This window comes from Ranitomeya variabilis, unplaced genomic scaffold, assembly GCF_051348905.1.
Source record: "Ranitomeya variabilis isolate aRanVar5 unplaced genomic scaffold, aRanVar5.hap1 Scaffold_42, whole genome shotgun sequence".
Classification (NCBI taxonomy): domain Eukaryota; kingdom Metazoa; phylum Chordata; class Amphibia; order Anura; family Dendrobatidae; genus Ranitomeya; species Ranitomeya variabilis.
The window spans coordinates 235,756-248,396 of NW_027508140.1; positions in this window are offsets into that span (position 1 = coordinate 235,756).

The window sequence follows — 12,641 nt, forward strand, 5'->3', positions numbered from 1 at the left end:
GAGTGTCCTTGCAGGGGTTCCACCAATGCCCACAGCATCCCCATTAATGTTAGCATTCCCGCCATTGCTGTCTGCTGCCTCCATCTTAGTGACAGAACCCTGCTCGCAGCGCCACTTGAAGCGATGGCCCGGGGACCACCACGGTGCAGGAGACTACTGTACACAAGACGAGGTGCAATCAACAAAGGATAGATTTATTGGGAGACAGGGAATGGAGGGGACATGGAAGATGCAAAAGCGGATTTACAATAGCAAAAGATAATGCACATGAGTCAACTTGTCTATATAACCGCACAGTGCTTCAACAATCATAAACTCAGAATCTATCTCATCAGCAACTTTACACAATAAAACATATATATCTCAATGCTACTCTGCATATATCCTCCCTGGCCTCTACTACGCAGGCCACACGGATACCGTGCTCTAGCTACTGTAGCCTGCACTAGACCCTAACTGGTGCACCAGGCAGGAACAGACTCACGGTGATGTTGGGGACACAGGTCCAGTCCCAGGGGGCCCCCAAAAGTCCACAACGGTGGTGCGCACGGATTCCTATCGGCTCTGCAAAGCGTGGTCTTCTCCTTGCTCCTGGAAACTGTAAGTCCCCTTCCAAGTATCTTCGTGGCTTCACCAACCAGCGCAGAACAGCCACTCTTTGCTGTAAACGGGAAAGTCTATCTGACAAACACAGTTCGTCTCAAGCTGTGTAATCTTTCTTGCAGCCAAAGTCTCTTCCTTGCAAAACAGGACGGAACACAACACACAGTCTTTCTATCTTCCCTCAGGAAACTTCTTCCTGCACGCTGCTACAGCTCCACCTCTTCACTCAGCCTTGAGCAGTCCATAGCAAAACAAGAGCAGGGGAGAACCACAGAACATACCATCACATAGACAGACAAAGGGGGGTGCAGCCTCTTAAAGTGACAGCGTGTTTCTTATTATGCATAACAGCACCACCCTCTTACACATCCACCCAAGAACTGGTTGCAAATTCATGACCACTAGGGGTCTCACTAATCCACTGTTCACAGTCTGCGAGGCGTGGTCCTTCTGGGCAGCAAAAACAGGAACTATGGGAGTGTCCTACACGATCTGATTCTGCAGGGGAAGTGCATGTCTTCAGTGCCATCTCACAGATCTGCGGAGCATCATTTCTCTCTGTACGATATACCTTGATTCAACTTGTCCAAGTGTTTTTGCAGTACCATTATATCTCCATCCATGATTTCTCAAGCACTTTTCCAAAATTGTGTAGTCAAGCTAAGTGAATTCACTATCTACCTTTCTGTTATTTCATAAGCAGTTGCGATGATCGGCATCTTCTCTGAAGTACTGATGAAAACAGAATCATTTTACTTCTTTTCAAGAACAGTTTAGTGCTTCTATTGGTTTCTGTTCTAACTTGGCTTGTCCCATGACTTCTATCTCACTAAGGCCAGTCTCACACGTCCAGATAATTCCGGCACTGGAAAAATCGGTACCGGAGTTATCCGTGTCCGTGTGTCCGTGAGCTCACGTGGCACATCAGTGTGGCACACGAACCGTGCAGGAGACAGCGCTACAGTAAGCGCTGTCCCCTGCTTTGGGTGCTGAAGCCGCTATTCATTTCTTCTCTCCAGCAGCATTCGCTGGAGAGAAAGAATGAAAAATCATTGTTTTTTTATTTTTTTTTTCCGGTTAAAATAAAGTACCCTGTAACCAACCCCCTCCCACCTACTGTGCGCCCGCCCGCTGGAAATAAAATACTCACCCAGCTCCCTCGATGCGTCCTCTCAGCGCCGCAGCTTGTCCTGTATGAGCGGTCACATAGTGCTGCTCATTACAGTGATGAATATGCGGCTCCACCTCCCATAGGGACACACAGATGGCATACGGACAGCATCCGTGTGCGGTACGTGTTTTACACGGACCCATTGACTTTAATGATGTGTGATACGTGCGCTCCCACGAACACTGACATGTCTCTGTGTTTTTCAAACGGACACACGGTCCGTGAAAACACACTGACATGTGCAGAGACACATTGATTTTAATGTGTCTACGTGAGTCAGTGTCTCCGGTACGTGAGAAAGCTGTCACCACACGTACCGGAGCCACTGACGTGTGAAACCGGCCTAATGATACAAGGAGTTTTCCATTCTCTACCAATGATGTAGCAGCATGTCTCCCCAGTGTCAGACTGGGGTGTTTAGAGCCCAATAGACGAATGCGAAGGGTCACCCCACAGCTGCAAGAAAAGATTTTCTTTTTGATCTTATGCTCAAGGACCAAGTGTTCTACCATTTAGTACATGTGCAAAACAGGACCCTAATGTACATGCTCCAAGTTAAAAATTAGGTGTCCATCAAGCACTTAAAACCCTTTTTTAACAACTTCCACTGCCAATAATAATAATAATAATAATAATCTTTATTTATATAGCGCCAACATATTCCGCAGAGCTTTACAGTTTAACAGTTTCAAACACAGCAGTCATAGGAAACAACGTTAACAATACAGTAATAAAGCACAATAAGACGACCCTGCTCGTGAGAGCTTACAATCTACAATGAGGTGGGGAGATACAACGTACAGAAGCTTATTTACAATGATGGTCCAGCCATCTTCAGGGGGTGGGGGGTAGATGGAGATAGTGAATGGGCTACACACACACAAACATAAAATGAGTTTGATTAGGGAACGTGACAGGCCGCTCTGAACAAATTTGTTTTGAGCGAGCGCTTAAAACTATGCAAGTTGTGGCTGGTCCTAATATCTTGGGGTAGAGCATTCCAGAGGATTGGCGCAGCACGGGAGAAGTCTTGGAGTCGGGAGTGGGAGGTACGGATTAGTGCAGAGGTTAGTCGAAAGTCATTTTGCAGAGCGCAGCGGTCGGTTAGGCCGATAATGGCAGGGAGTGCTGCTGTGTGCTGGAAAAAATCAAGGTAAAGTTTATTGTTACTGTTGTACAAATATGTATAAACCTAGATTTGCTATTTCTTTTAAAATCTTTGCATACCCTTTCCACCTTTTTCATAACTCATCACAGTTTTCTCCTGTTAATTGTAATGTAGGCCAGCCTCTTGTCTCCGTACATTTCATAATACACTGTTGGGGGAACATTTATCAGGACCGTCATGTCATATGACGGTCTTGATATCTCCCTTGCAGGTGCAGGATGTCCCATAGGGTCACATGACTGATATTTTTGGTTCATGTTTTGGCAGTGTAGTGCGCAAGCTTCCTCCCTCCTTATTTTCTTCCTGACTTCTCGATGTATACATCCTGAATGCGCCCAGTGGCATGAGGTACTGCACTATGTGTGTCTTACAACACAATGAGTGTTATAAAGAGTAAAAATACGCGTGGAAAATAAAATTGAGTTGAAAATATTGTTTGCATGCAGTTTCAGATCTATCCAATATATTTTTTTGCTGTGTTACACAAAAGCATTCCACCTCAAGCCACAAATATTAATTACTTTTAATAACATATTGTAAAGTAATATCTTATAAAATTAAAAAATGTATGTCTGTCTATCACCCTACCTGTTCCCTCTGTTCTGCTAATGACCTAAGGCCGACGTCACACTGGCATATTGCATCGGATGCGAGAGCACAGTCCTCTGCACAGTCAAAACACATGACCCAGTGTTATTGGGTTTTAGTAACGTCAGCTGATCCCCAGCTGTGTATGCGGCAATGTGTCCTGCAACCGCCACGCTGACACAACAACTGAAATTTAAGGGAACCTGTCCCCCCCCAAGCGTTTGTTACTGAAAGAGCCACCTTGTGCAGCAGTAATGCTGCACAAGGTACAGGTAGCTCTTTTAGTTTTGCTCCTTGCTCATGCTGAACTTAACACTTATACAATGTGTCCCCTGATGCCGTAAAACTGTCCCGGAGGTGGGACTTTCCTTCGTAACGGGACTTTCCCAGCCGTCATCCCTACCCCCTTGGTGCCCTGCGCCACCTCCTTAGCGGTGTTTGAATCTGTCTAGTAGCCTGTGCTGTTTTGTTCAACCTTGGCCATGCGCAGTCTGCGCTGCCCGTCTTCTGACATCATTTGGTGTCAGGCAGACTGGGCCTGTGAGGCCGCGCTGCCCGAGATCCCTCCTCGCAGTCTCTTCTGATTTAATCATACTGCGGGCCTGGGATCCATGGGCATGCGCAGTGCATATCTTCACCTCAGGCTCTCACTCATCTCCCTCCGCCTTCTTCAGACTGGGCCACTGCCGTGACGCGCGGTGCATATATTCGCCTCTCACTCATCTCCTTCCGCCTTCTTCAGACTGTGCGGCTTCACGGCCGTGGCATGTGATTAGGGATCAGCTACCGCCGCACAGTCTAAAGCAGGCGAAAGGACGTGAGTGAGAGGCGAACATATTTACTGCGCAAGGCCATGAATCCCAGCCCCACAGTGTGAATAAATCACAAGACACTGCGGGGCTGGGATTCATGGGCAGCGCGACCGCACAGGCTGACATCAAATGATGTCAGAAGACAGGCAGCGCTAACAGCGCATGGCCAAGGGATAACAGCGCAGACTCCGGTACACAAAAAAGCAGCGCTCAGGAGGCTGCGCCCAGCGCCAAGGGGGTATTTTTAACAGCTGTGCTGCGTGTCATTAAGAAGGAAAGTCCCGCGTCCATGACGGTTTCACGGTATGAGTGGCACAATTTTAAAAGTGTTTCGTTCAGCGTGTGCAAGGAGCATAATTAAAAGAGCAACCTTTTCCTTGTGCAGCATTACTGTTGCACAAGCTGGCTCTTCTAGTTACTAACGCCTGGGGGTTTAAAGGTTCACTTTCAATTTGCTCCAATTAGGCCTCAGCCTATACTCTGCTCCTCCTGCTGACCCTGGGCTCCAACACCGCTAGTTGCTGCCTGGAAGTGCTGAGAAAAACAATTGCTCCTGTGTTAGTGGGGTTCAGTAACGTCAGCTGCTCCCCTGCTGTGTAACCGACAATGTGTCCTGCGACCGCCACGCTGACACTCCATCAGATATTAAAGTGCCTCCAGTGCAGGCTTCGGCCTGCACTCTGCTCCTCCTGCTGACCCTGGGCTCCAACACCGCTAGGGGCTGTAGGATGACAATCTTGAATAGGCCCCCATCCTGGTTCCAGTACTGTCAGCTGGTTCCAGGCAGAGCCTTTGGCTTAGGTGCCTCCTTCTGGGTATCCGAGTTCCACCAACGTCAGGTGGTCCTTGGTAGTGCTTTCTGGCATGGGTACATCCTGCTTACTAACCGGGTTCCAGTAACGTCAGCTGGTCCTCGGTAGTTCCATTGGCTCTTGGACCTTTGGGTAGCTATCCGGGTTCCAGTTCCATCAGCTGGTTCTCGGCATTTTCTCAGCCTTCATGTACCTTCTGCTACATTTCCAAGTTCAAGACCCTAAAGACGACGACCCTGAAGACCACCCCTAAGATGACAACGACACCAGAGACAACAACCCCTGAGATGACGACCCTGGAGACGACGACCCTGAAGACCACCCCGATGACAACGACGACCCCGGAGACGACGACCCTGGAGACGACGACACGGAAGACCGAGAAGCAGAAGAACAAGACGCTGCAGAACAAAGAGCAGAAGAACATTAAGCATAAGACTAAACATCAGAGCAAAATATATTATCTAAATTATAAGCAGAAGAAGACTAAGCAGTGTATGGGGGTGAGTCCGTTCCTCCTCGTGGTGCCCCTGGATAAAGCCTGATGCTGCAGGCCTAACTGAACGCAGACAAATGTAACTCTTTTGTGACAGGCAGAACGGAAGGTGTAATCTTCAAACTTTTATAGACAACAACTACAGGAATGCCTGTCACAAATAAGAATATGATGAAGAAGTAGAATATGAAGAAGAATAATAGTTTAATAAAAAGAATATGAAGAATGTAACAAAAAAAATAATAGGTAGAAGATGAAGAAGAAGATGAATAAGGTGAAGAAGAAGTTGATGTCAAAGATGCTGCTGAGGATGATGAAGAAGAAAGTGTGGGAGAAGTAAAAAAGAAGGTGAAGGGCATGGAAGTAGTGAAAGATCAATATCTGACAAATTAAAAAAAATCTTAACATGGTCAATATCTTTGTAACTCCGAACGTCTTAAATTTTTTTTTAAATTCCTGCTATTCTATTTGATTGGGCTAAACCTCTGTGCCTTTAATGTCTCCGCCACCTCCCCCAATACATCCTACATTATTCTTAGCTGTTTTCCTTCATGTAGAATGAACCTACAAGGAAAGAAAGGGTTTATTTTAATTCCGATATTTTGGTCCCATTGACTTGCATTGGTATCGGGTATCGGTATCGGCGATATCCGATATTTTTTGATTATCGGCCGATCCAATCCGATACTGATACTTTCCGATATCGGAAGGTATCGCTCAACACTAATTGCGACGTATTGCCACACGTCGCAACCGTCGTGCGACGGTTGCGTCGTGTTTTGGGGACCGCCGCAACAAAAAAATGTTACATGTAACATTTTTTTGTGCATCTAGTCCGCCATTTCCAACCGCGCATGCGCGGCCGAAACGCCGTGCCCTCCTCCCCGGACCTTGCAATGGGGCAGCGGAAGCGTCGTAAGACTGCTTCCGCTGCCACGTCGGGCATTTTTTTCACAGTATGCGTCGGTACGTCGGGCCGACGCAGTGCGACGACCCTGTACCGACGCTAGTGTGAAAGCAGCCTAATGCAACTGTTGCTGTATTGCAGGGTAGTCTGTAACCATGGAAATGAGAAGTGTATACTGCAATAGAAAGATGAGTCAACCCAACAAAGGAGGCAATGTGGACAATTACAAAATACTAGTAAGTGCCATAGATTTACTTTCTGTACACAGTCAATATCATTTATTAATGTGAAGCAGCCCGTTTAAGAAGCAAAAAAGGGACAAAGGAAGTTTGAGAAAAAAAGGGGAAAATAACAAAAGTTTATATTTTTGGTTTATCGCTTTCCACTCCCGCCATTCTCGCAGCCATAGCTTTATATATTCATATAGTTTTATGACCAGCTTATCTTTTTGCAGGACAATTTGTAAGTTCTAATGGCTGCACTTAATATTAGGTTCAAGTGGAAAGCAGAAAAAAAAGCAAAATGGGGTGCAATTTGAAAAGAAAATTCAATTTTGTCACAGTTTTATGGCTTTTATTTTAATGCCGTTCCCCACGTGCTCTGAGGAACCTGTCAGCAGGATTGTGTTCAGCAAACTACACACAGTGTCAGGTCGGCGCCGTTATACTGATTACAGTGAGACCTGGTGCTGAAATCCGTCTTGTGGTTGTTGTTTAATCTTTATTTTCAGTATTGAGTTAATGATATGCTTGTGCTTCGGGGCGGCCTGTGGGGGTCTTCATGTGATGCTCTGATTAGCTATTCATAATGCAAAATGCTGACAGGTCACTGATCCCTCACTGACCCGCCCCCTAGTTTCCATAATGAATACAATCACATAGTGAATAAAAAAAAGAAACGCTTTTGCAGGCAGATGCCAGCCTTGGCCCCTGCACTGCAGCATAATCGCATGGTTACTGTGCACTTAATCCCTTTTGCAGATTTCCTTGAGCAAAAATAAAATATCAATTTTGTCAGTGGCACTTGGGGCACCTGTGCAATAGCAGCTATCGGTTTGTATAGAGATCCGATAGCTGCAACTGCGCATGCGCCAGCGTCACCATCTTACTAGAGAAGATTTTAAAAATCCTCATCAAATATGGCGCCGCTTGCGCAGTAGCAGCTGTCGGAGATCGCCAAGGGATCAGTGACCTGTCAGCAGTCTGCATTATGAATACCTAATCAGAGCACCACATACATGAACCCCGTGTTAGGGCTGTCCCACACGTCCAGATAATTCCGGTACCGGACAAATCGGTACCGGAGTTATCCGTGTCCGTGTGCCTGGGAACTCACGGAGGCCATACCTGCGGCACACGTGTGCCGCCCGTATGGCGAGTGGGTACCACACGGAGCGTGTGGTACCCACTCTGCATGGTGCTGAAGCTGCGATTCATATCCTCTCTGCAGTAACGTTTGCTGCAGAGAAAATATGAAGAATAGTGTTTAAAATAAAGATTTAGGTGTCCGCCGCCCCCCCACCCCCTGTGCGCCCCCCCCCGCTGGTCAGAAAATACTCACCCGGATCCCCCGTCGGCAGTCGCTCCTTCCTGGTCTGGCCGCGGCTTACTGTATGCGGTCACGTGGGGCCGCTCATTTACACTCATGAATAGGCGGCTCCGCCCCTATTGGAGGTTGAGCCACATATTCATGAGTGTAATCGGCCGCATACAGTAGAGAAGCCGCGGCCAGACCAGGAAGGAGCGACTGCCGACGGGGGATCCGGGTGAGTATTTTCTGACCAGCGGGGGGGGCGCACAGGGGGTGGGGGGGCGGCGGACACATGGATCTTTATTTTAAACACTATCATTCATATTTTCTCTGTAGCAAACGCTGCTACAGGGAACATATGAATGGCGGCTTCAGCACCATGTGGGGGGGACAGCGCTTACTGTAGCGCTGTCTCCGGCACGCCACACGGACCCCAGACGGAGAATGTCCGTGTGAGGTCCGTGTTTTACACGGACCCATTGACTCTATTGGGTCCGTGTAATCCGTGCGCTCCCACGAACACTGACATGTCTCCGTGTTTGGCACACGGAGACACGGTCCGCACACGGTCCGCACAAAATCAATGACATCTGAACAGATGCATTGATTTTTATGGGTCTACGTGTGTCAGTGTCTCCGGTACGGGAGGAAACTGTCACCTCACGTACCGGAGCCACTGACGTGTGAAACCGGCCTTAGGACTCGAGCATATCAGCACCACAAAACTGAGAATAAAGATTAAGAAACAACAAGATAGATTTCATCACCAGGTATCATTGTAATCAGTATGACGCCGCCGACCTGACACTGTGTGTCGGTTACTGTGCACAATCCTGCCGACAGGTTCCCTTTGACGTCCTTCTCCAGGTCAGTATGACTACAGCAGCACAACAATAAGTAGAGCTTTACTTGTGTTTACTAGAAAAAAACTAAACGTGGGAACATTTTTATTCTGCTTGTTTCATTGCCATATTCTAATATATTTTTTTTATATTTCCGGATCTGTGTGAGAGCTCATTTTTTGGTGTCACAGCCTTTACTTTTTAATTATATGATTATATAGTGTGTATCACTTTTTGAATAATTTTGATTCGATATTTTCACAGATGTGACGTCACTAACCAAAAGGAGAATCAGCCATTTAGATTTCTTTTCTATTATGCTGTTTGCCGTATGGAATCCAAAAATATATTGTAATAGTGCAGGCAACTTCAGATGGTAGAACACTTGGTCCTTGAGCATAAGAGCAAAAAGAAAATCTTTTCTTGCAGCTGTGAGGTGACCCTTCGCATTCGTCTATTGGGCTCTAAACACCCCGGTCTGACACTGGGGAGACATGCTGCTGCATCATTGGGAGAGAATGGAAAACCCCTTGTAGCATTAGTGAGATAGAAGTCATGGGACAAGCCAAGTTAGAACAGAAATCAAGAGAAGCACTAACCTGTTCTTGAAAAGAAGTAAAATGATTGTGTTTTCATCAGTACTTCAGAGAAGATGCCGATCATCGCAACTGCTTATGAAATAACAGAAAGGTAGATAGTGAATTCACTTAGCTTGACTACACAATTTTGGAAAAGTGCTTGAGAAATCATGGATGGAGATATAACGGTACTGCAAAAACACTTGGCCAAGTTGAATCAAGGAATAACTTACAGAGAGAAATGATGCTCCGCAGATCTGTGAGATGGCACTGAAGACATGCACATCCCCGGCGAAAAAAAACGGATCCGGCGGAAAAAAACGGATCCGGCGGGAAAAAAACGGATCCAGCACAAAAAAAAACAGTTCAGCAGGAAAAAACGGATCCGTCGGAAAAAACACGGATCTGGCTTGTCAAAAAAACAGATCCGGCGCAAAAAAAACCCCGATTGGCGGGAACAAAACGGATTCAACAAAAAGAAAAAACGGATCGGCGGAAAAAAACGGATCTGGCGGAAAAAAACGGATCTGGCGTAAAAAAAAACGGATTAGGTGGAAAAAACGGATCGGCGAAAAAAAACGGATTAGGTAAAAAAAAACGGATCGGCGAAAAAAAAACGGATCTGGCTTGTAAAAAAACGGATCTGGCGCAAAAAAACCCCGATCGGCGGGAACAAAACGGATTCGGCAAAAAAAAAAACGAATCGGCGTAAAAAAAACCCGGATCCGGCACAAAAAAAACGGATTGGCGGGATAAAAACAAAGTCGGCAAAAAAAACGGATCAGAAAAATAAAATGGATCCGGCGGAAAAAAAACGGATCTGGCTTGTAATAAAATGGATCCGGGGCAAAAAAAACCCGATCGGCGGAAAAACACGGATCCGGCGAAAAAAAAACGGATCTGTGGTAAAAAAAAACGGATCCGGCGCAAAAACAAACCGATTGGCGGAAAAAAACCGGATTCGGCAAAAAAACACAGATCGGCGGAAAAGAACGGGTCCGGCGGAAAAACAAACAGATTGGCGGAAAAAAACGGATTCGGCAAAAAAAAACGGATCTGCGGAAAAAAAACAAATCCGGTGGAAAAAAAACCCGGATCCGGCGGAAAAACGGATCGGCGGAAAAATACGGATCCGGCGAAAAAAAAACGGATCTGGTGTAAAAAAACGGATCCGGCGCAAAAACAAACCGATTGGCGGAAAAAAAACAGATTCGGCAAAAAAACACGGATCGGCGGGAAAAAAACGGATCCAGCGGAAAAACAAACAGATTGGCTGGAAAAAAAATGGATTCGGCAAAAAAAAACCGGATCTGCAGAAAAAAACGAATCCGGCGGAAAAAAAAACGGATCCGGCGGAAAAACAGATTGGCGGAAAAATACGGATCCGGCGGAAAAACGGATCGGCGGAAAAATACAGATCCGGCAAAAAAAAACGGATCTGGCGTAAAAAAACCCGGATCCGGCGCAAAAACAAACCGACTGGCGAAAACGATGGATTCGGCAAAAAAAAAAAACGGATCGGCGGAAAAAAACGGACCCGGTGGAAAAAACGGATCCGGCAGAAAGATAAAACCAATCCGGTGGAAAAAAAAAAGGATCCGGCCGACAAAAAATGGATCCTGCGTCTAGAGACTACAGCCGTCGGCCTTACCATTGCACCACAAGGTCAAGTGATCCCAGGTACTAATTTTTGCTAATTTTACTAATTTTACTAATTTCCTGTATCAGAGTCAAGTATCAGACTCCGGTATCAGAGTATTTCTGAGGTTTGACTTTCATTTGTGACTTTGATATGTGAAAGTCAGGTATCAGAATCAAGTATCAGACTCCGGTGTCAGAGTATTTCTGAGGTTATTTCTGATGTTACTGTGATTTGTGACCATGTTGCAGCGGTATACTGACTTATGTTACTGACTTTATGGCAGGTTCATCCTGCAGACACTAGATGGCGCTGTGGCTCCCGATGACGTCACGGCTCCTTGCAGCCTCTAGTCAGTAATAGCAGCACTAGACAATCGCCGGGCGCGGTGGCGTGCGCCTGTAATCCTAGTTACCAGGGAGGCTGAGTGCTGGAGCGCTTGAGTCCAGGTGTTCTGGGCTGCCCTGTGCTATGCCGATTGGGGTGTCAACATCAGGTCGGTATTTGTGACCCTGGGGGACCTCAGAACTAACCAGTGGTCCTGAAGTGGGAGGAGGCCGGACGCGGCCTAAGAGACCCCATGCCGATCAGCGGTGCGGATCGCCCCGTCCATAGCCCTCGTTGTAGAGTCTACAATGGAGAGCAGGCTGGACAACACAGCGTGACAACCACTTTTTATACACACAGAAAATATTCATTTTAGATCGGGAAATCATTATTAATGTAGAAAAAGATCCAATTTCTTAAAATTGTGATGTTTATTAGAAAATTCAATGCAAACATTCAAGACTGTCTATGTAAATACTATGCATTGAACTTTGTACTTAGTTCTCTAATAAACATCGACATTTTAAGACGCTGAATTGTTTCTACATTTGATCCCTTGGCTTCCGTGCTACAATGCCCCTAGAGTCGGAGCTGTTTTTTCTTTTTTCACCAGATCATTATTAACCCTCAGTCACATCTGCAATAATTATTATTCGGTTGCTGCTTTGAAGGTAAAAATAATGAACTATGCAAAATATGAAAATGTAAATATATATATATATATTCCTCCTGTACTTTCTCACTATCTCCCCAGATTCTGATATTACGTCTCCTTATCTCTCTGTGATGCCGTTACACTGAGCGCTACTGACACCTACTGGCGAAACCAATAAAATGCTTCCATCTGTTGTGCAGTACTAGGTGTTACCAGCAGAGGCCACTCCAGCTCTAAACCTTCAGGACGAAACATGAATCACCTGCAAATATCACATTATAATGAGGTTACGCTGAAGGCCTCATGAGAAAATGACCTATTGTTTATATCAGGTTTTTTTTCTTCAATGTATTTTTTTCCATATAACAATCTGTATTAAAAATATAGTAGTAATATAATATATCAAAAATTATTAACACAAATAAATATATTTAAAAAATTACCAATAATAAGTATAAAATAAACAGACCACAAATCAACCCCCTAAAAACACAAGAAGATCCTAAGGGTGCG